Genomic DNA, 22756 nt, shown 5'->3' with positions numbered 1-22756 from the left:
GGAGGTGGAGGTGGGAGAATCACTTGAGCCTAGGAAGTAGAGGCTGCAGTGAGCTGTGGTAACACCACTGCACTCCAGCCTAGGTGACAAAACAAGACCCTGTCTCAAAAGAAAAAGAAAAAAAGAAAGAAATGAAAGAAAAATGGAAAAAAAAAACTTTAAAGAAAACTGATAAGGAAAATACAAGAAAAGGAAGGAAAGGGAATCAATAGGTATAAATTGCCCTCAACCTCTAGTAAGTGAGGATCCTTATTATCACTTTACAGATAAGGAAAATGGGACACAAAGCAGTTAACATACTTGCAGAGACAGGTGCGTCGGCTCATTCCTGTAATCCCAGCACTTTGGAAGGTTGAGGCAGAAGGATGACTTGAACCCAAGAGTTCAAGACCAGCCTGAGCAACATAGTGAGACCATGTGTCTATAAAAAAATTTTAAAAATTAGACAGGCACATTGTTGCAAACATATAGTCCCAGCTACTTGGAAGGCTGAGGTGGGAAGATTACTTGAGCCTGTGAGTTTGATGTTGTAGTGAGCTATGATCCCACCATTGCACTTCAGTCTGGGCAACAGAGAGAGATACTGTCTCAAAACAAACAACAAAACAAACAACAACAACAAGAACACACACACCACTTACAGAAGGTGTGTATCCATTAAGTAACAGATGGAAAGAGGAAAGAAAGAAAGAGGAGTGGGACTCTGAAGAGTGAAAATGTATAAGGATGAGGGGAAAATTAATGTATAAAGAGAGGAAAGAGGAAGCAAGCAGGCAAAATAATCCAATACCGTAATTCAAAAGGAAAGACCAACACTGACATTTCCCAGACATTCAGCTCGGAAGGCCTTGTTGCCCTGGGACCATACCAGGCTGGCCCTTCTCTGAGTGTAGGGACTTTTCTTAAACCCAAACATAGAAGGTCATCTACTGTGTGAACAGGTTGTATTCTTACTCTATGGCATTTCAGGAACAGCTTCAGAGAAAGAATTTTCCATCAAGTCCTGACCAATCCTTAGGTAGATTACTGTGGAGGTATAAAATGCCAGGACATACATAAGGCCAAAGAATCTGTATTTCTTCTTGGGTCGCAGATCTCAATCTAGACTTGGGTAGTCAGGCCAATGTCTCTCAGCTCATCCAACTGTGAGAAAAGGTCTTTCTAACCACCTCACCCCCACCCAAACAAAAAACATACCACTGGGCTAGCAACACAACCTGGTTCTCTGGAAATTGCAGACCAGCTGTAATTTGTTTTGTCAGCATCCTTGCTTGGGGTTTTTTGGTGTGTGTCTGTCTATCTTTAATGTTAATGTGAGTTTAAGAAACCTCCTACCTTTTCCTCTTTTCTGAGCACAGAAACTCCTGTTGATACATAGGGGTCAGGGCTATAGAGAGAATCTGGCCAGCTGGCTAAGAGTGATAAATCCAGACTAGAGGTGAGCAGCCCACAAATTTCTCATATTCTTCTTTCTGGTTATCAGCCATCATTTTTCAGTAGGTTCACATAACCTCCCAGTCCTAACACACAGAGCTCCAAAACTCCAGCTCTTGGCTATGGGAATGTTACTAAACCAACAGAAACAAGTTGTAACCAAGTACCAAGTTATATCAAGCATTGTGGAAGCTAATAATAATATTGACTATAACTATGATAACAAATAGTATATACCATTCTGGGTTCACAGGTGACTTTCACACATATTGTTTCATTTCATCATCATTAGCAATCCTGAGAAGTAGATGGGGCAAGTATTTTTCACTGTTGCCTGGATAAACAACCTGAGGTCCAGGCAGGTTAAGAAATGACTATTGAGGGGAGGACATAGAATTGAAACTTCTAATCCTGACCTTGGTCCTCTTTTCACCATAACATAGCTTTTGGTATATTGAGCTCTCTTTTGAAATAAAATTTGCCTATCTACAACTGTCACTTGGTGGTATTATTTCTGATCTCCAGATTTAAACAGGAAAAGAAAAAGTTCCTATTTGTTTGTGTGTTGCATTTCAAACAGAACTTGAATTGCCTAATACCTTATTTAAAAGGCATCTCTTCTTCAAGCTAAGCATTGTCATTTCTATTAAGCAGGAAGGTCCAAAGAGGTGAAAAAACAGAGACGTGGAGGAAAGATTCCTAATACACTAATACACTCTCCTTCCCGGAGGACTCAGCAGGAACCCTCTCTGGCTTCCTGGCCAACAAATCCAGCCAGGAGGATCTTAACTAAGGGTCTTGCTTTAAGTGTATATAGATTTTAATTTTAAAAAAGAAATATATATATGTGTACATTTGCTCATGTATGGTTGCTGAAATGAAAATACCATCATGGGCCGCGCACGGTGGCTCACACCTGTAATCCCAGCACTTTAGGAGACTGAGATGGGCAGATCACTTGAGGTCAGTTTTAGAACAGTCTGGCCAATATGGTGAAACCCTATCTCTACTAAAAATACAAAAATTAGCTGGCCATGGTGGCAGGCATGGTGGGCATGGTGGCATAGTGCCTGTAATCCCAGCTACTCAGGAAGCTAAGGCAGGAGAATCACTTGAACCCAGGAGGTGGAGGATGCAGTGAGCCAAGATCGTGCCACTGCACTCCAGCCTGGGCAAGAGAGTGAGACTCCATCTCAAAAAGAAAAAAAAAAGAGAGAGAGAGAAAATAAAATTTAAAAAATACCATCATATACTAAAGGTGTTTCCCAACTTACTAAAGTGAACTGACCCTTTTAAACTATCCTATACTTGCTGATTACTTCCAAAGTTCATCTGATTCCTGCTCCTTTCCAACTTTAGAAGATGGTGAGTAAATTATTCTTATTGGTGGTAGTGGTGGATTTTAAAATTATAATTATTCTTCTTCTCATCATTGAATAAGTGGTGACCACATGTATTTGGCTAATTTTTAAGACTGCTTTTATAAATCTTGAAGGTGCCTGTCTCCTAGGGATACATCATTTGCTACACCAGGCCAGTATTGTCTCCACAAACACATTTTCATTATAATCATTTCCATTTCAATCCTGCTTAAGAATAGCGTTTTCCCGGCCACTGCACTCCAGCCTGGGTGACAGAGCGAGACTCCGTCTCAAAAAAAAAAAAAAAAAAAAAAAAAAAAAAAAGAATAGCGTTTCCTCATGGTAAGGAACTACCTGGGTTTCCCCCTCAAATTAGAGAAAAGTAAACAGGCAAGTTGCAAGTATGTAGGAAAATGCATTGTAGTCAGCCATAACTTCTTCATTATGCCACCATTTAGTGAACTCTTTGAGGTTAGGTGCTGTGCTTATCCACAGGAAAGAGGTATAGTGAAGCCACGAAGCCCTGGGTTCCAATCTGTCTCTGTCACTTACTAGATTTGATCTTTGTTAAATCACATGATTTCCCAGAACTCAGTTTCCTCATCTGGGACATCAGCTTTGCAGAGGTATTTAAAGATTGAGTAAAATATGAATATTTAAAAGCTGACACAGAGGAAACAATAAATATTAGCTTCTTGTCCCATTATTCATCTTAGCATCCTCACAAGATGAGCACCCAATTATTTATTTGTTCAGTTGCTCTGAGTACAGGCATATCTTGGAGATTTTTCAGGTTTGGTTTCAGACCACTGCAATGAAGCAAATAACACAATAAAGCAAGTCACACAAATGTTTCGGTTTCCCACTGCATAGAAAAGTTACGTTTACACTGTACTGTACATTAAATATACAATGACATTATGTCCAAAAAAGTAATATACATAGCTTAACTTAAAAATACTTCAATGATAAATAATGCTAATGATCATATGAGCCTTCAGCAAGTTATAATCTTACTAACGGTGGAGGGTCTTACCTCTATGTTGATGGCTGCTGACTGATCAGTGTGGTGGTTGCTGAAGGTTGGAATGGCTGTGTCGATTTCTTAAACTAAGACATCAGTGAAGTTTGCTACATCAATTGACTCTTTTTTTTTGTGAAAGATTCTCTGTAGCATGCCATCTTTGACAGTATTTTACCCACAATAGAACTTCTTTCAAAATTGGAGTCAGTCTTCTCAAACCCTGCCACTACTTTATCAACTAAATTTATTTCTATCCTAAATTCTTTGCTATCATTTCAACAATTTTCACAGCACCTTCACAAGGAGTAGATTTCATCTCAAGAAACCACTTTTTTGCTTATCCATAAGCAAATTCTCATCTGTTCATATTTTATCATGAGATTATAGAAATTCAGTAACGTCTTCAGGCTTCACGTCTAATTCTAGCTATCTTGCTCTTTCCACCACATCTGCAGTTACTTCCTCTACTGAAGTCGTGAACCCCTCAAAGTCATCCATGAAGATTGACATAAACTTCTTCCAAACTCCTGTTAGTGTTGATATTTGACCTCTTCCCATGAATCACCATTGTTCTTAATAGCATCCAGAATGGTGAAGTCTCTCCAGGGGTTATCCATTTAGTTTGCCCAGATCCATCAGAGGAACCACTATCCATGGGAGCTGTAGCCTTAAAAATCATATTTCTTAAATTATAAGGCTTGAAAGTTGAAATTACTCCTTGATCCATGGGCTGCAGAACGAATGTTGTGTTAGCAGGCGTGAAACCATTAATCTTGTACATCTCCATCAGAGTTCTTGGCTGACACCGGTGCATTGTCAATGAACAGTAATATTTTAAAAGGAATATTTTCTTTAGGCAGTAGATCTCAACAGTGGGCTTAAACTATGCAGTAAACCATGCTGTAAACAGACACGCTGTCATCTAAGCTTTGTTGTTCCACTTACAGAGCACAGGCAGAGTAGATTTAGCATAATAATTAAGGGCCTTATGATTTTTGGAATAGTAAATGAGCACTGGCTTCAACTTAATGTCACCAGTTGCACTGAGCCCCTAAAAAGAAAGTTAGCCTGTCCCTTGTAGGTAAGCATTGACTTCTCCTCTCTAGTTATGAAAGTCTTAGATGGCATCTTCCTGCAAGAGTAGACTGCTTCATATACATTGAAAATCGGTTGTTTAGTGTAGCCACCTTTATTGGTGATCTTATCTGAATCTTCTAGATAACTTGCTGCAGTTTCCACATCAACACTTGCTCTTTCACTCTGTACTTTCATATTATGGAGATGGTGTCTTTCCTTAAGCCTCATGCACCAATTTCTGTTAATTTCAAACTTTTCTTCTGCAGCTTCCTTACCTCTCTTGACCTTAACAGAATTGAGGAGAGTTAGGGCCTTGCTCCGGATTAGGCTTTGGTTTAAGGGAATGTTGTGGCTGATTTGATCTTCTATCCAGACCACTACAACTCTCCCCATATAGGCAATAAGGCTCTTTTGCTTTCTTATCATCCATGTGTTCACTAGAGTAGCATTTTTAATTTCCCTCAAGAATTTTTCCTTTGCATTCACCATTTGGCTAATTTTTTGGCACAAAAGCCCTAGCTTTCTGCCTGCCTCAGCTTTCAACATGCTGTCCTGACTAAGCTTAAACATTTTTAGCGATTGATTTCAAGTGAGAGAGATGTGAATCTTCCTTTCACTTGAACACTTAGAGGTCATTGTTGGGTTAATTGGCCTAATTTCAATATTTTATGTTGTAGGGAATATGAAAATACAGGGAGAGGAAGAAAGATGGGAGAGCTGTCTGTCAGTGGAGCAGTCAGAACAGACATATTTATCAACTAAACTCACCATCTTATATGGGTGTGATTTGTGGTACCCCAAAAGAATTACAATAGTAACATCACAGATCGCCATAACAGATATAATAATGATAATAAATTTGAAATACCGCAAGGCTTATCCAGATATGACACACAGACATGAAGTGAGCTCAAGCTGTTGGCAAAACGGTACCAGTAGACTTGCTTGACACAGGGTTGCCACAAACTTCAATTTGTAAAAAATGCAATATCTGTAAAATATAATAAAGTGAAGTACAATAAAACAAGGAACCTGTATATCAAATCTCTGCTTTGAATTTTTTTATTTCTTAGTTTTTAAGGAGAAAAAAATGATTAAAAATTAAGGCCACATGATTCTAGACAGTATAAGAGAAGGTAGGGTGGAGAATTACGGGTGGGAGCAGCCAGGAAATAGGTTTGTCCGCCTTCAAACTCATATTGCAGTTCTAGATATAGGGAGTGGTTTGTTATAATATTGGAGTATTTTTATTGTTTTTTGTTTTGTCTTATAAATGGAAGTTATAAAGCACAAAGTAAAATGAATGACATCAACCAACCTTGTGATTCAGAGTTTTTGGTTTGTTTTTCAGTAGAAAAATAACTTCTATTTAGACCTCACTGGCTGCACCGTCTGTTCCTGACATTAATCTCCTTCTTCCTCTGCTGTTCCATCTTTTATGAGTGGTCCCATGAACACTTTCTCCTCCTCCGAGGTCTGGAAGCCGCCATGGCCAACTTGGAGGTGGTGTTAGTGTTCTCCAGAGGCCACTGCTCTGTACCAGCAAAGACTTACAGAGGGTGAGCACTCACTTCCTGGTTCCCACCACCCAGCCTTTCGGCATGACAAAGTCATTGGTCACTTCACCATAGATAAAGCCATCCAGAGGACTGATGCTCTTGTCAGACAGATCATAATCAGTGGATGCATTGTTCTTCATCAATTTGCCATCCTTGATAAGGTAGCTCTGGATGATCGTGTAGGTATTCTTGTTGATCTCAGGGCAGTGGTAGTAGCCTTTCTGCCCAGTACATACCACAGAGAAGTTGACATGGACAGGATGTCATGCCCCAGCAGAGGCAACCTTGTGCAGCCCTTAGTGGGTCTTCCAGGACAGCTTGTCTGTGTGCCAATGACTGGTGACCACTTTGTAGCCTTTGCCCTTGGTCACCCCAGTGACATTTATCATTGCATACTGCCCAAACACTTGGTTCACAGGTACTTGTTGCTCTAGACTTTTCTGGGACAACTCTCATTTCTCAGTCACAGTGCTTCCATTCATCTGCATCTCCATCAGGTGCCTTCTGGAGTACAGGAAGCAGGCACATCTGGGTGTGAGCAATGATGCAGATGACTTGGGAGTACTTTTTCACGCTGTTGAAGTTCTTCTCCAGATGCTTTTCAGTGTCCTCATCCTGCCATTTCTTACAGCACTTGGTAAAGGCCTGTAAGAATTATGCCAGTTCTTCTCAGATTTATGCCAGTTCTTATAGAAGCACCTCTTGCACTATTCCTGGATGTGCTCAGCAAAGGTGGTCTTGAAGGTCCGGAGGCCTCAAAGAGTTTCCACATAGCCCACAGTGCCTACAACCACCATGGGTGGCATCTTCACAATGGCCCAGCTTCTACTTCCCTCTTGTTCACCTTGGATCCTGGCCTACGGACTTCCCACACAACGTAGGTCATGCCAGCCTTGTAAACCAGGAATGCCACGAGGTGGACTGACTAGGGAAGGGTCATCCTTGGAGAAGCTCTTCACCTTCCCATGATGCCTGCTGCCATGCCTCCCAGGCAGGAAGCCCAGTGACCCATGTCTGGGAGCAGAGAACTTCCTGTGAGGCATGTTGTCATCAAATCCCGCCAGTAGAGCAGGAGTTCTTAATAGATTGAGTGGATCCTCCTTTCCCAGAGATGCATTATAAAATTAGCACCAAATATTTAAAACAAAATGCTTCAATTATCTTTGTTACAGTGTGTTTAAAGTAATGAAAAATAAGAAACAATGTAAACATCCAATAATAGGAGTATGACTATATAAATTGTAATCATTCACACAGTGGAATAGCATGCCACCATTATGAGGCAGACCTTTATTTACGGATATGTTCATAACAGTGAGTGAAAAATTCGGGATGCAAATACACACACAGAGGAAGTGGACAGTTTTCAATATGTTTATAAGTCAACTTGCACAAATTTTCTGGCAGGTTATATAGTAAATTATTTTTTCTGGGTGGTAGCTTTAGGATGATTAAACTTATTTCCCTTTTACTTCTTAGTAAAATACATTTTACTTTGTCAAGAATGTTCATTACTTCTGTGATTTAAAAAGGGGAGGATGAGGCACACAAATATTTTTTAAGTAATTCAATATTTATCTACAGTATCTTCCTCCTGATGGCCACTGCTTTGAAATAAGACAGACTGAATTAAATAATCTGAAGGACTCTAATTTGGCCAGCAGCATTTCATTCTTTATCCTAAATATATCTTTGCAGTTTTATTAGATAAAATAAATATTTATTAGATATTGCAAGAAGAAAAATAAATCAGTTCCTACCAAACATGAAATCTAATCAAAATTTTGAGTTTTTAACTATAGTTATTTGCAGTGAATCTGCTTTTTAAATAAAAAATTTTGCAAAAAGGTCATAGTTTCTAATAGTCGATATAAGAAGGGAAGGGAAGAATCATGGGAGAATGAAACTAAGCAGGAGTAGATGGGTGTTGAATAAATAGAGGAACATCTAATCCTTTTCATAGTTCTAGTACTAAGAAATTGATAACAGGCCAGGCACTGTGACTCATGCCTATACTCCCAGCACTTTGGGAGACTGAGGCAGGAGGATCACTTGAGACCAGGAGTCCAAGACCAGTCTGGGCAACATACTGAGATCCTGTCTCTCCAAAATATGTTCAAAATTATCCAAGCACAGTGGTGCATGCCTGTAGTCGTAGCTACTCAAGAGGCTGAGGTAGGAGGATCACTTCAGCCCAAGAGGTCGAGACTGCAGTGAGCTATGATTGTGCCACTGCACTCCAGCCTGAGCAGAGGGCAAGACTCTATCTAAAAAAGAAAAATGAAAAGAAAATTGTAACAAGAGGCACAGTTAAGCATCAGTAGCAATGCTTTCTCTCTGTTGGAATCCCTGACATCTCCTCCATGGTGAGCTGAAGGACTAGAACCCAGTTTGAGCAAGTAGTAGATGGAGATTGTCTTTGGCTTTAAATTCAGAGAAAAGGAAATGAGTATTTGCCACCAGCTAATAATGGTCTAGGAAACAAGTTAAGTCCCCAAATGTTCACCTAAGGGGATCTGATGACCTCCAGCGAAAAGGGCATAACAGGACTGAACCTTTTACAGAGGGTCTGGTTGGTTCCAAGCCTGTGTACATGGAAGGAGCTGGAAAAATAGCTAATCATGGCAGAGTAGGATTCCAAAGAGTCCAAAAGCACCCCACTGAGAAAGCAAGATAACAGTGCACACTCCTTGGTTAGAATCTTGATTCTATCACTTAAAGGGGTGACCTACAACAGTATGGCACCACACTGGCCCCCATTCTGGTGCCAGTCTACAAATGCATTATTACTGGACCACAACAAATACAGAAAGTAAAAGTAAGTATTTGGAAACAATTTGACTTTGCTGCAACATCCAAGACCATGATCAGGCAATAAATCTCCTTGAACAGTGTACAAACTAGCTGGGTTGTTGAAATTGCATGATGAATCACATGTGGTATGACATGTGACAACACCTGGCATTTTGTTAGTTCGTTAACTGAATGCCAAAAGCATATAAAAACTTGTAGAACAGAGCATGTATTTACTTTTATAATTTGTTCTTTTGTAACCACTTTCATTTTTAATCAAGCTTATTTTTAAGTTTATGGTTCATCATTATTAGCTAAATTAGGGAAGTAATATTTATATTTTTAACCTTAATATACTAAAGTGATCTTCAGTGACAATTTTGGGAGGAGAGTCAAGAAAAGATTCATTCTTTTTCTGAAAACAGTAGTAGTAAACTAAATAATAACAAAGCTGATACTGAGAAAATGAAGACTAAAAGGCTTAGTGCTTGTTTTACTCCAAAGTATGAGTCCTATATTGAGTTATTTGTGTGACATAATTGATGGAGAAGTGGTAAGATCATAGTACGGTATTTACAGGAGATGTACTGGCTAGTAAAGCAATGAAACCAGCAAACCCTAAGCAGCATTTATATACAAAACATAAAAACATTCAAAACCAAGCAATTATGTTTAAATATAGCCACCTAAAATGTAATAATCACTATCAAAATTAAAATCTATCTCTAAAACTGGAGTTAGCCCAAGCAACATAATGGGTAATATATATCTAACTTTCAAAGGACAGATCATTGCTGTATTGTGTAATCATTTCCAAAGCATAGAAAAAGATGGAAAACTTCCCAGCTCAATCCAAAAATCTAGCATAATAATCTTTATTTTAAAATATAAAGATATTTATGCAAACAGTAGAGAAAGATTTGGAAGAATATACTCCAGCTGGAGGCCAATCTCATTTGGTACATGAATAAAAAAACTTTGATGTAAGAAAATCTAATCCAGCATTGTATGAAAACAACAACCAAATAGGATTTTCATATAAGCGTAAGGATAGTTCAACATCAGGAACTCCATTACTATAATTCTAGAAAATTAATAGATTAAAGGAGAAAAATTTTTAATGATCTAAAAGATGGCAAAATCATTTAAGAAAAAGATAAATTTTCAGTTTCAAGAAGACACATAATTAAAACTGTACTATAATGCAAGCTTATGCAATTAGATTAATTAAATAGAATAGAGAGTTTCAGAGATAGAATCATGTGCCAATGGAAATTTAATACACAAAATGCTATGTTCCACAACCATAGAAAGGACTAAATTAATTTTTATAACCATGTTGAAATAATTTGATATCAATTTGGGAAAAAAAGTTAAACTTTTAATTGCTATCATATCCCCAAATAAATTCCAAATTAGTAAATAATTCCTTAATATACGAAACAATAAAAATATTGGAAAAGCACACTGGAAAACATAGAAATCACAGAAAAGGAAAAAAAATGAAAAATTAAACTTTTTATGACAAGTGATATCAATAAATTAAAACACATGTAATAGGTTGAAAAAAATATTTGCAACATATATAAAGGACAAAAAATAAGGACTCAAAAACTGTAAAGAGACTTTAACAAATCAGTAAGCAGCAGACAAATCATCCAACAGAAAACAGGTGAAGGATATGAACAGGCAATCCACAGAAGAAACGCAAGGATATATAGAAAGCATGTGTAAAATTTTAATCTACTTCACTATTAGCCAGTGAGTTATTTTCTCTCATCAAATGAGCCAAAATTAAATTTTGAGAATGTGCATTGTGAGGGTGTGAGAGAAAAGGCATTTCATGTTTCATTGATGATAGTGCAATTTGGAAAACCTAAACTCTGCCTCTGGGAGATAATTTGGCAATATTTATCTAATTACATGTAATAAATATTTGCTTGATCAATTACATTCTTAGAAGTCTCTCCTTCAAAAATACTTTCACATAATTACACAAACCTTAAACAACCTAACTGTACATCTATTAGTTGAAACATCTTTAATAACCTTAATAGTATATCTATTTTATGGAATAATATGCAACAGTTAAGAATAATCAAATACGTTGTATTTACTACTCTTAAATGATTTGTAAAGTGTGTTCTTAAGTTAACCAGCAAAATAAGGCAAGTTGCAGAACACAAGTACAGTATAATTACTTTTGAGGGAAAAAACACACCTAAATACTTATGTAAATACATGAAAAAAGACGTAGAAAGATGCACTCCAAATTTTTCTCCAAGGAGGGGGAAGTTGGATGAGAAAGGATAAAGGAAACTTTCACTTTTTATATATTCTGCCTAGTTTGTTTGTTTGAAGAATACATATTTGGATTATTGGTATACTAAGTTCTTGAACATGCAGGGGAGTATAAAGTAAAACAAGCATATATGAACATTAAAAGAAAAAAAGCATCACAGCCACTTTTTTTTTTTTTTAATGGAATTTTGCTCTGTCATCAGGCTGGAGTGCAGTGGCATGATCTCAGGTCACTGCAACCTCCGCCTCCCGAGTTCAAGCAATTCTCCTGCCTCAGCCTTCCAAGTAGCTAGGACTACAGGTTGCGCCACCACCCCCAGTTAATTTTTGTATTTTTAGTAGAGATGGGGTTTCACCATGTTGGTCTCGATCTCTTGACCTCGTGATCCACCTACTCAGCCTCCCAAAGTGCTGGGATTACAGGTGTGAGCCACCATGCCCGGCCACAGCCGCCTTTTGACGTGTCACATATCTCATTGGCAGAGTTAGGATATCGGAACACAGTAACTGGTGAACAATAAACAATTATTCTATTCTTGCCTCTAGTTCCTTGTTATTGGCACCAATCACATTTGTAGACTTCTTTAGAGTTTACTTTATAAAATACTTTAATAATAATAACACTTTGTGTCTGTAAAATACAAAGCAATTTCTTATTTATTTTTGTCCTTGATCAGGAAAATTGAGCAAATAATATTATACACACAGTTTTCTAGGGAAGGAGGTAGGACTCAGTGGATTGTCTAAAATTGCAGAGCAAGTATACTCTTCATCCATGCCTCTTGTTCCTACTTCCATTGCTTTCATAAAACACCACAGTGAAGTTCCTTGAATCGAAATACTGTAGTTAATAGACTTCTGTATTCTGTAAGGTGAGTTGAACTTATATCTGACAGCACGAATATGGTTATTGATGAACAACAACATTCCTATTGGACATTTCTACATGTAACATTGTCCCAAAGTCTCAAATTAGCCACAAAATGCCTGTTCATATCCTCTATTACTATTCTATTGATTTATTTGCCTGCTTCTTATTGATTTGTAATATCTCTGTATATTTTATAGAACTTTACCCTTTGTCCTTTAGATATGTTGTAGTTTTCTAATCTGTTACATGTATTTTAATTTGAACTCATTTGTAATAAAAAATTTAATTTTTTATTGTTCTTGTTCTTTTATATGACATATAAAATGATTTCCAATATACTTTTCTAATTCTCTGGCAAAGCTAAGAACTCACATGACTTGCTCAATATCGCATGGCTGATTAAGAGCAGAATCGAGCTTAGAACCTAGTTCTCCTGAACCCAAGGCCAGGAATCCCTCCACCACAGTATGACTTACCTTCCTACCACAATTCTGCCGCACAATTCATCTTTATTTTTTTGTACTTGAGGTGTTGCGGGTACAGAATATGTGACCAGAGAGGGATGACATTTGAGGTTTAAGTTTCTTGGCACTTCCTCTCAAAAGCATTCAAAAATATAAGAGATTATGATAAACTTTAGCCCCATGGCATAGATGCAGAGCCCGTGCTTAAAGGGATTCTAGGCCTGAAAAAGGCTTGGAGAAAATTGATTCTGGTGGATTTATCTTTTACATGAAGGAATAGAAGCCTAAGGAGGTAAAGAGATTTTTTTTTCCATGTTCACTGCCAAAGTGTCGTAGATAGATGCAAAATGCTGTTCTCCTCCCATTTTCCTGGTCTGTCTCATAGATTAGATTTCACCAAGCAAAGGAATTCCAGGAAAAGCTAAGAGATGAGAGGATACTCTCTTAAAAATTTGGAAGAAGGGAAAATCCAAATTTGAAAAACTGCAATAGAAGGATAAAGAAATCAGAACTATTGAGATGAAATTGGATCACAATCTCTATTTTATAATTGGAGATTAGTTCATTTACCTGAGTTTGAATCTGTCATCTAATACTTTTCTTTCTTCTACCTATTTTATGTTTATTTTTCATTACTTTCTGGCTTTCTTTTTAATTAATTAACATTTTATTATTTAATTTTCCCCTTTATTAATAAGCTTTATTTGTTCTTTTACCCTTTTTAAAGCGGTTAAAAGATTACACTATATGTAATTTACTATAAATTAGGAATCTAGTATAAATTAGTATTTTATCCCATTCCAAACAATGGGTCTTTCAACAATTTTTTTTTAGGAAAAAACAGGGTTTCACTGTGTCAGTGCAGTGGCATGATCACGGCTCACTACAGCCTCAACCTTCTGGGCTCAAACAATACTCCCTCCTCAGCCTCCCAAGTACATGGGACCACAGGTGTGCACCATCATGCCTGGATGATCTTTGTATTTTTTGTAGAAATGGGATTTTGCCATGTTGCCCAGACTGGTCTTGAACTCCTGAGCTGAAGTGATCCGCCTACTTTGGCCCCCAAAATTCTAGGATTACAGGCATGAACCACCACGCCCGGCCTAAACGATGCTTTATGCTTGGCGTCTCAGTATTTCTCCCCATGCCCCTTATATATAAGTGCATATATCAAGGAGAAAAAGTTGCCTCGAATACCAGGTTTATCTCAATTTTTTCCTTTTTTTAAAAAACAGGATCTTAAACCCACATACACTGGCTGTCTTAGTAGACCTTTGTGGTTTAGAACAGTTTTTTATTCCCAATTACAAATATCTTCCTTCATTATTATCACTGCAAACTTTCCAGGTTTGATCAACTGAAATGTTCAATTATTATTGGAAGTAGAACTTTTATTGAAGAAGTTAATGTTAGAGAAAAACACTATTGATGTTTGTACAGGCCCCAAATACAAATTTCTTCATAGTTTTATTTTTTAAATACATTTTCATGAAGCTACATATGATACGATTACACTGAACACAGATGCAAGTGAGTCTATGTATAAGGAGTGAAATCTGAAAAAGCTCTGTGGATTGTACCAATGCAATCAACTGGTTTTGGCATTGTACTACACATGCAAGGTGTCAACACTGGAGAAGGCAGAGTGAATGGTCCTTTATCCAAGTTACAAAGCCAATGAAGTAGATAATTTATATAATTCTTTGCTAGATTCTTTTTTGCTTTGATAACAATAGAAAATATTTGTTTTTTTAATAAAATTAGAGTATTACAGAAATTGAAACTTAGGAAGTTAGACTTACTCAGGTAACATAATCGCGAGGAAATTGCTGTTAACAATATGATGCAGCTTTATATTTTTGAGGATAGTTGTGGTTTATTGAATAATTTTAAAAGTAACATTTCCTGATTCTTTTTTTGTGTCTTTTTAATAATGTGTGTGTGTTTTTTTAAGTTTCCTTACAACAGCCTCAGGATGTATTTTAAATTTTGAATTCCCAAAGCACATAACTCTGTTTTATTCATTTTCATCCTAACGTTTTTAAATCCCCATGTACTCAAATTCTTCCATATTTGTTAGTTATCTTTTAACAATCTATTATTATTATTATTATTGAGACAGAGTCTCACTGTGTTGCCCAGACTGGAGTACAGTGGCGCGATCTCAGCTCACTGCAACCTTCACCTCCTGGTTTCATGCAATTCTCGTGCCTCAACCTCCTAAGTAGGTAGGATTACAGATGTGTGCCACCACGTCTGGCTAATGTTTTTATTTTTAGTAGAGATGGGGTTTCATCATGGCTGGTCTCAAACTCCTAACGTCAAGTGATCCACCCCCCTCGGCCTCCCCAGCTGCTGGAATTACAGGTGTGAGCCACGGCACCTACTCACAATAATTTATTCTTAAGATGATTTTCAACTATTATGTTCAGAGGTTTAATGCTGTCACTTCTGTTTTTCAGTTAGCACAATTAAATGTATATCATGTTATGCTCTTAATGTTCCTAGTTCTTGTATGTATTAATGTCTGCTCTTACATTGTAGCCAACAAATAGCCTATGGAAAACACATGGGAAAGTTTGTGTCTCTCTGTGCATTTCTTGGCAACTTGCAGTATATAGTTATTTCAACATTGAAAAAGTATATCTTCCAAAAATTATCAAAAGAAACAGCATCTTTCAGAACTGCCACAGTTTTAGTCAAAATGTACCCTTCGAAACATAATAGGATAACATTTTGAACAATGCATCTAGATTACATTTGCTTTACATTTAGAGTATTCTCTACATAGACAAAAGGAAGAAACAATTTTTCTTCGCCTTATAAATTAGTGAAATTATGCCAGGGCCATAAGTAGACTATGGGCCCTTTAAGAAACATTTTTTTAAAGACAAAGATATTGGGTGAAGTTCACTGATTTCACAGATTGGTTGTTTGCAAGCATGCAAATTCAACTGGAGTAATTTCCGTTAGCCCATTAGAGCAAAGTTACAGAGAAGCCCAGTGTAATCTTCTGAATTTATGCTATCATCTGAGAAGGGATATTCTGTGACTATGAAAAGGTATAGTAGTTTGAGGTTATAGGGATGGGGGCAAATGGTATGATTACACTTTCTTTTGTGAATCAATTCCAGATGTGCCATTAGATTCTTTGAATACTGAAGGAACAAAATATCAGTACTAGAGAACCCATACTGGTAATCTAGTTGAACTTTCTCCTTTTACAGAGGAAGAAACTGAGACCTAGAAAGACAGATTGCCTGCACAAGTCACACAGTTTTCTTACAAAAACTAAAATATCACTTGAACTAGTGTATCATTCATATTTCAAAATAGATTAATTTGTCTTATTTTTTTAAATTATTAATAAGATATAACAATTCAACTTTTGTTTATTTTGGAACATTGGGGATGTTTCTTCGATCCGACTCATCTAGAATGACAACTTTACAAACAGCCATTTCTTTTTCTTTCCTCCCAGTACTAGAGTCCAGCCAGAATTTCCCCATACAGCTTAGAGGGTACGTTTCACATTTCATGAAAAACCATGCTGCAGTCTACATCATGGTGGGATGGACAAGGATGTAGGCTGGGGGTTGTGGAGAAGGAGGAAAAGAAGGCAAAACCTCAATATACAGGATTATAATTTATTTCGATTCAGATATAAATTGCCAACTGATCCTCACTCGGGCTGTGAAATATAGATTACATCTGAAAAATTCTATTATTTCATTGTTACATCTAAAGAAGTATTAAAGTATTAATATGAAAAGCAAATATAGGAAAAACTCAATCTAAAGGCATATTTTGCAGTTCTACTTTGCTAAAAAGCAAACTACTTCTAACTCCCAGTTTTTAATGGTAATAGTAAAAATCTAGATCTTTCTTTAGGTCAATCAAGGTAATGCACATAAAAGAGCCATTGAACAATAAGTAGACTGTTGTGGATTTGTTGTATTGTTTTTGTTGTTGTTGTTAAGAGCAGCTTCTCATCTTATAACTACAAAGTAGCTGCTTTAATGCCATAGTACTTATTAACATTCTCTCATTATTGTTAATAAAATCTTCATTTCTGAACACAGCAGGGCAGAGAGAGAGAACAGCATAAGGCAATGGCCACATCCATGCCATAGAACACATGTTATGCATATACAACCATTTAAGCATTCAGAATGCCCAAGGAGAAATTGAATATCTGGAATTAGGTTTTAAAAAGATGTGGAAGGGGGCTGAGAGTTCATAAATTAGTATTCATCTAGAATAATCCTGTTACACTCAAAAGAAATCAACCTTTGGAGCTCACATGACATCAAGCACAAGAGGGTTTAAAAATAATACTCAAGTCAATATACATCTATGGAATGCAGAATGGTGTTATACAAGAAGTGCCATGGTGATGAAGGAAAATCTGTGTTTCAAGCAGAATCTCTGAAAAGCAATTGCCTCCTTTTCACCAAAGGTCTTCATCTGCCCCATACCCAGGTACCTAAAGTGAAAGCAAATACAACTGAAAGAAAACAGTGGCTCTCAAGTTAGAGAATTTTAGCTAACAGATGAAATGGTCAAATATTTGTAGAACACAGTTGAGAAAAGCTGTATCAGTCAGGTCAGAACAGGAAAGGTTATTCTGTGATAACAAACAGCCACAAAAACCTCAGTGTTTTAAAACACACATGTGGCCGGGCGCGGTGGCTCAAGCCTGTAATCCCAGCACTTTGGGAGGCCGAGACGGGCGGATCACGAAGTCAGGAGATCAAGACCATCCGGGCTAACACGGTGAAACCCCGTCTCTACTAAAAATACAAAAAATTAGCCGGGCGTGGTGGCGGGCGCCTGTAGTCCCAGCTACTCGGGAGGCTGAGGCAGGAGAATGGCGTAAACCCGGGAGGCGGAGCTTGCAGTGAGCTGAGATCTGGCCACTGTACTCCAGCCTGGGTGACAGAGCGAGACTCCTCTCAAAAAAAAAAAAAAAAAAACACACATGTATTTCTCATTTAGGCAAAGTTTGCCGCAGATCAGGGAACCTCTCCAAGTCAGGTGTCCTCTGTGTTGGTTCAGCCTACCGTTCAGCTTCAATCTTTCAGTCCCTCCACATCAACACACACTCCCATGGTCATCGTAGCAAAAGAAGAGCAAGTTGAAGGGTTCAACAATGCCAATGCAATGCTCTGGCATTTAAGTGACACATGATTTTTCTACTGATGCCTCACTGGCTAGAATTAGTCACACTGTCCCATGCGAGTGTGAGGGAGTAGGCAGTGAAGTATAAACCCACAACATACTGGTGAGTCTCATTAAGCCTTTGCCAGAGAAGCTCATCTTCTGTAGAAAATAATTGAAACACTCTATACATAAACTGCAAACTTTGCCTGTAATCCCAGCACTTTGGGAGGCCAAGGTGGGCGAATCACAAGGTTGGGAGTTTGAGACCAGCCTGGCCAACATGGTCAAACCCCGTCTCTTCCAAAAATACAGAAAAAAAAAAAAATAGCCAAGAGTGGTGACTCGTGCCTGTAATCCCAGCTACTTGTGAGGCTGAGACAGGAGAATTGCTTGAACCCGGGAGGCAGAGGTTGCAGTAAGCCAAGATCACGCCTCTGTACTTCAGCCTGGGCAACAGAGCAAAACTCCGTCTCGAGGCAGTGTGGGAAGTGTAAACTTTGAGCAGCTACAGAAATAAAACTACAACTTATTTTAAAAGGGCCACTTATTTTAAAAAGGGCCACAACGTGAGAACACATTACAACACACAATGTGGAGAGAGAACATCAAGGCACATACAGATGTTAAAGATGGTCATCTAAATTACAGAAGACACTGGTAAATCATGTATTCCTACAAGGGTAAGAAAAAAGAGGAGAAAAAGAAAAACTGGTAAGAAAGAAAGAGTAAGAATTCTGTTGTAGCTCTTATTTATTTTGTGATACTTGTACATCTTCAATAAATTCTGCTGAAGGAACATTGCAGAATATTGTTTCTGTCATTCTCTAAATATCCTTTTTTTGGTTTCATAAAGTCCAAATAAAAATATCTAGATGTTGATCTAAATATCTTGATATTTAGATAATACCTATATTGCCAGATAGCTGGACTGGCATTATAACCAAGACGTTGGTTTCCAGAAACAGCAAAACAAAGTGCCTAGACGCCCTTATAGAATGATGCCCATTTTACACCATCAAACCTAGTCCTTAAAATTTCAAAACAAATTAAACTTTAGCGGGAAATGCACCAGCACTTTTAAGCATTAGGCAAGAAAAGTTTTGTCTGCTAAGTTTTCTTTCCTCCGGGGCTTACCCTGAAATAGGTGTCAACGTTATTTGCATTTGAACACTCTGGAAACTTTTTCTTCTTGTTCCCTCCTGAGGCAACACTCCAAGAGCTTAAGGCAGGTTGAGGCTTTGATGTTCCTGTGCTCTTGTGAGTGAACAAAGAAAACCAATGAACTCCTGTTTCCTAGGAAGAAATGGTGATAAAAGTGCTCAACAGTCAGCATCCACCTAGATGTGTTCATTTGTTGCCATTTTAGGAACTAGCAAGACTACTGTTATTTACTGTTGCTACTTTTCCTGCTAATCAAAGAAACTTTTACCCAAGTTAACTTATTAGGAGCTTAAAAGTGTAGTTTTGTAAGGCAGGATTGTTAGAATCTTTTTCTTTTTTTCTTTTTTTGAGACAGAGTCTCGCTCTGTCACCCAGGCTGGAGTGCAGTGGCGCGGTCTCCGCTCACTGCAAACTCCACCTCCCGGGTTCACGCCATTCTCCTGCCTCAGCCTCCCTAGTAGCTGAGACTACAGGCGCCTGCCACCACGCCCGGCTAATTTTTTATATTTTTAGTAGAGGTGGGGTTTCACCGTGTTAGCCAGGATGGTCTCAATCTCCTGACCTCATGATCCACCCGCCTCGGCCTCCCAAAGTGCTGGGATTACAGGCATAAGTCACCATGCCCGGCCTGTTAGAATCTTTAATCTAGTTAAAAGGATTGCCAAAGCCCCTTTGAGTAAAGGGTCCTCCCAAGAGAGACCTCTCTGGGGAAGCATAGAAGGTTTTGGGGGGATTGTGCGTGTATGTATGTGTGTGTGTGTTGTTTTTTTGTTTGCTTTCATAGTACAAATTTATAAGAACAGTCAAAATCAGATTCTGGCAAATGAAATCAAAGGGGAGTATATGTTTTGGGAGGGGTAAGAAATTACAGTGCTCTTTGTAAAAAAGATTTTGGAAGGGAAAACTGGACATTTTTTTAAAAAAAGAGAGAGAATTGCCTTTACTGCCCAAGTTTTAAAACTTCTCTGGCAATCTAAAGTATTTATTCAAACATGTGTCCTTTTACACTCAACTGTGTTACCTCTGAGAAAAATTTAGTATTAATATTATTTCTGGAAAAGGCATTAAAAACGTTTTTAGAGAGTCTCACAGAGAGTTGATGGGTTTTACTCAACGACTTATAAGTAAAAGACGCAGCAGCATAATTTATACATTAAATTCCCCCTTCTTTGCATCCATTGCCTAAAACTCTGGGCTTCATTTGATGTCTGTTAAGGAAATGTAGAGAAAAGCAGTAGGCAAACAACATTCTAGTTTTCACTGACTGTTTTATAACTAAACATTTGTTTGGGGTAGTTAACCAAACTAGAGTTAGATTAAACACTGGCCTGTAATGTTCCTCTCAACAGACAGAGACCTAGAGTATTGCTTAATGTCTTCAGACTCTTGATAGTGGTTTTCAGTAAAACAGGAATTGGATTATCTGTTAACATTATTCCAAACATATTTAGTGAAATATAAAAACCAAAAGAACTACAGACCATCTCATTAAATTCTTGTCCCCACAAGTGTGCTAGTTTGGGCTGCCATCACAAATTGCCATAGATTTGGTGACTTAAACAACAGGAATTTATTTCTCATAGTTCTGGAGACCTGAAGTCCAAGGTCAAAGTGCTGGCAGAGTGGTGTATGGTGAGGGCTCTCTCTTTGAACTACAGATGGCCATCTTCTTGTTGTATCCTCATGTGTCCAGAATTGGTAGGTTCTTGGTCTCGCTGACTTCAAGAATGAAGCTGCAGACCCTCACGGTGAGTGTTACAGTTCTTAAAGATGGTAGTCCAGAGTTTGTTCCTTAAACTTATCTTTCAGAATCAATTGACCCTCAAGTGATACGGGTGACAGGGAAGTATACTTTCTTAAGGTCTCCCCTACCTTCCTCGAGGAAGGCAGGATTTTCTTCCTTTCCCTGAGTTACGGTGGACATCCTTTAATAATTCATGGGCTTTTTCCTAATTCTCCTTAGTCCTTCTAGAACACAGGTCAACAGATGTTTATGACTCCAGTCCCCATGATCTGAGTCAAGGTCCCAGTGGGGATCCATACTGGGGATGACTTGCTGACCGGTAGGGAATTTGTCCCTTTCTTGGGGTGTCATTCTATCATTTACTTGACTAAGATACCAGATATCTCCAAACTCTCCGGCTACAGCCAAAGCCGCATTCTTTTCATTAAAGACCAGGGTCTGATCTAACAATAGCATGAAATCCTTCCAAGTGAGGTCAAAGGTTTGCCCTAGACCCTGTAGGACATCTATGTACCTATCAGGATCATCTGAAAACTTTCCCAGGTCTGCCTTGATCTGCTTTAAATCAGAGAAGGAGAAGGGGATGTGTACCCAGGTTAGGCCAAATTCCCCTCCCCCTACAGCTTGAAGGGGACTTAACCGATAGCCTGGGGGTTTTTGTGATCCTTTGGAGATTTCTTTGCTTATTTCCTTCTGGGCAGGGGAAATTAGAGAAGGATTATCATTACTAGGAAGGGGAGCTATAGGGAGGCTAGGATACGTGGGTAAGCTGAGAGGTCCTCCTGTGGGATGTAAGTTGTAAGCTTTACATAGCTGTGTATTCTCCCTCAATGAAAAGAAAGCTTGGACATAAGGTATTTCACTCCATTTGCCTTCCCTCTTACAGAAAAGGTCAAGTTGCAGGATAGTACTGTAATTTGTACTTCCCTCAGGTGGCCATTTTTCTCCATCAGAGAGAGAATATTGGGATCAAACCGTAGTGGAGAAAAAAATGAGCCACCTCTTTTTCAGGGTTTGTGGGTCAAATTGGTCCCAATGGCTTAAGATGCATTTCAAGGGTGAGCCTGTTGATGCCTGAGTGTTTCCCATCTGAAAAACAAAACCACCCGCGGTTTTGGTTTGTTTTATTTCTCCCCCTGCCCAAGAACCCACAATGGTCCCTGGACCCTGCTGACGGGAATAGTTGCACTCACCAATGCAGCAGCAGAAACAACCCCTGCCCAAGAACCCGCAATGGTCCCTGGACCCTGCTGATCGGAATAGTTGCACTCACCAATGCAGCAGCAGAAACAACCCCTGCCCAAGAACCCGCAATGGTCCCTGGACCCTGCTGATCGGAATAGTTGCACTCAACAATGCAGCAGCAGAAACACTAGTTTTTCCCCCAGACCACATGGAAGACGGAGGAAGGTCAGATTTAGTGGCTCTTACCGACGCATTCTCAAAAACCTGTTAGAGTCCTAAGCATTTTCCTGTTAGTATCGGGGCTTTATCCCTGTCCTATAAAGATGTTATGCCCCAAAAATGAAGTGGAGGGCCATACCCTGAGAGAGGGAAGGGATCTCCAGGGTTGGAATAGTGACACCTTTTGTCCTCACTTATGTGAATAGGAAGAATACAATTTCTGAGGCTCCCCACATCCCAGCCTCAGGAATAGCTTTTGTTAGGCCTGCTAGTCTGAGGAGGGATGCTAAAATTCCAGATAGTCCCCCCTACAACAGGGATTTGGGCAAAAATTATGTCTTTCTGATTGGTGAGCCCAGGTGCCTAGAGAAGGTAACAGACTCTTGGAGTTTATACT

General features: G+C 38.5%; 1 pseudogene; it reads right to left on the bottom strand.

Annotated features, from left to right (window-relative positions):
• Positions 1-6300: 6300 nt before the first annotated feature.
• LOC126937298 (60S ribosomal protein L3-like) lies at positions 6301-7498 on the bottom strand (annotated as a pseudogene).
• Positions 7499-22756: the final 15258 nt, after the last annotated feature.

Source organism: Macaca thibetana, chromosome 15, assembly GCF_024542745.1.
Source record: "Macaca thibetana thibetana isolate TM-01 chromosome 15, ASM2454274v1, whole genome shotgun sequence".
In the NCBI taxonomy this organism is placed as follows: Eukaryota; Metazoa; Chordata; class Mammalia; order Primates; family Cercopithecidae; genus Macaca; species Macaca thibetana.
This window is presented reverse-complemented; position numbering and strand designations above follow the sequence as displayed.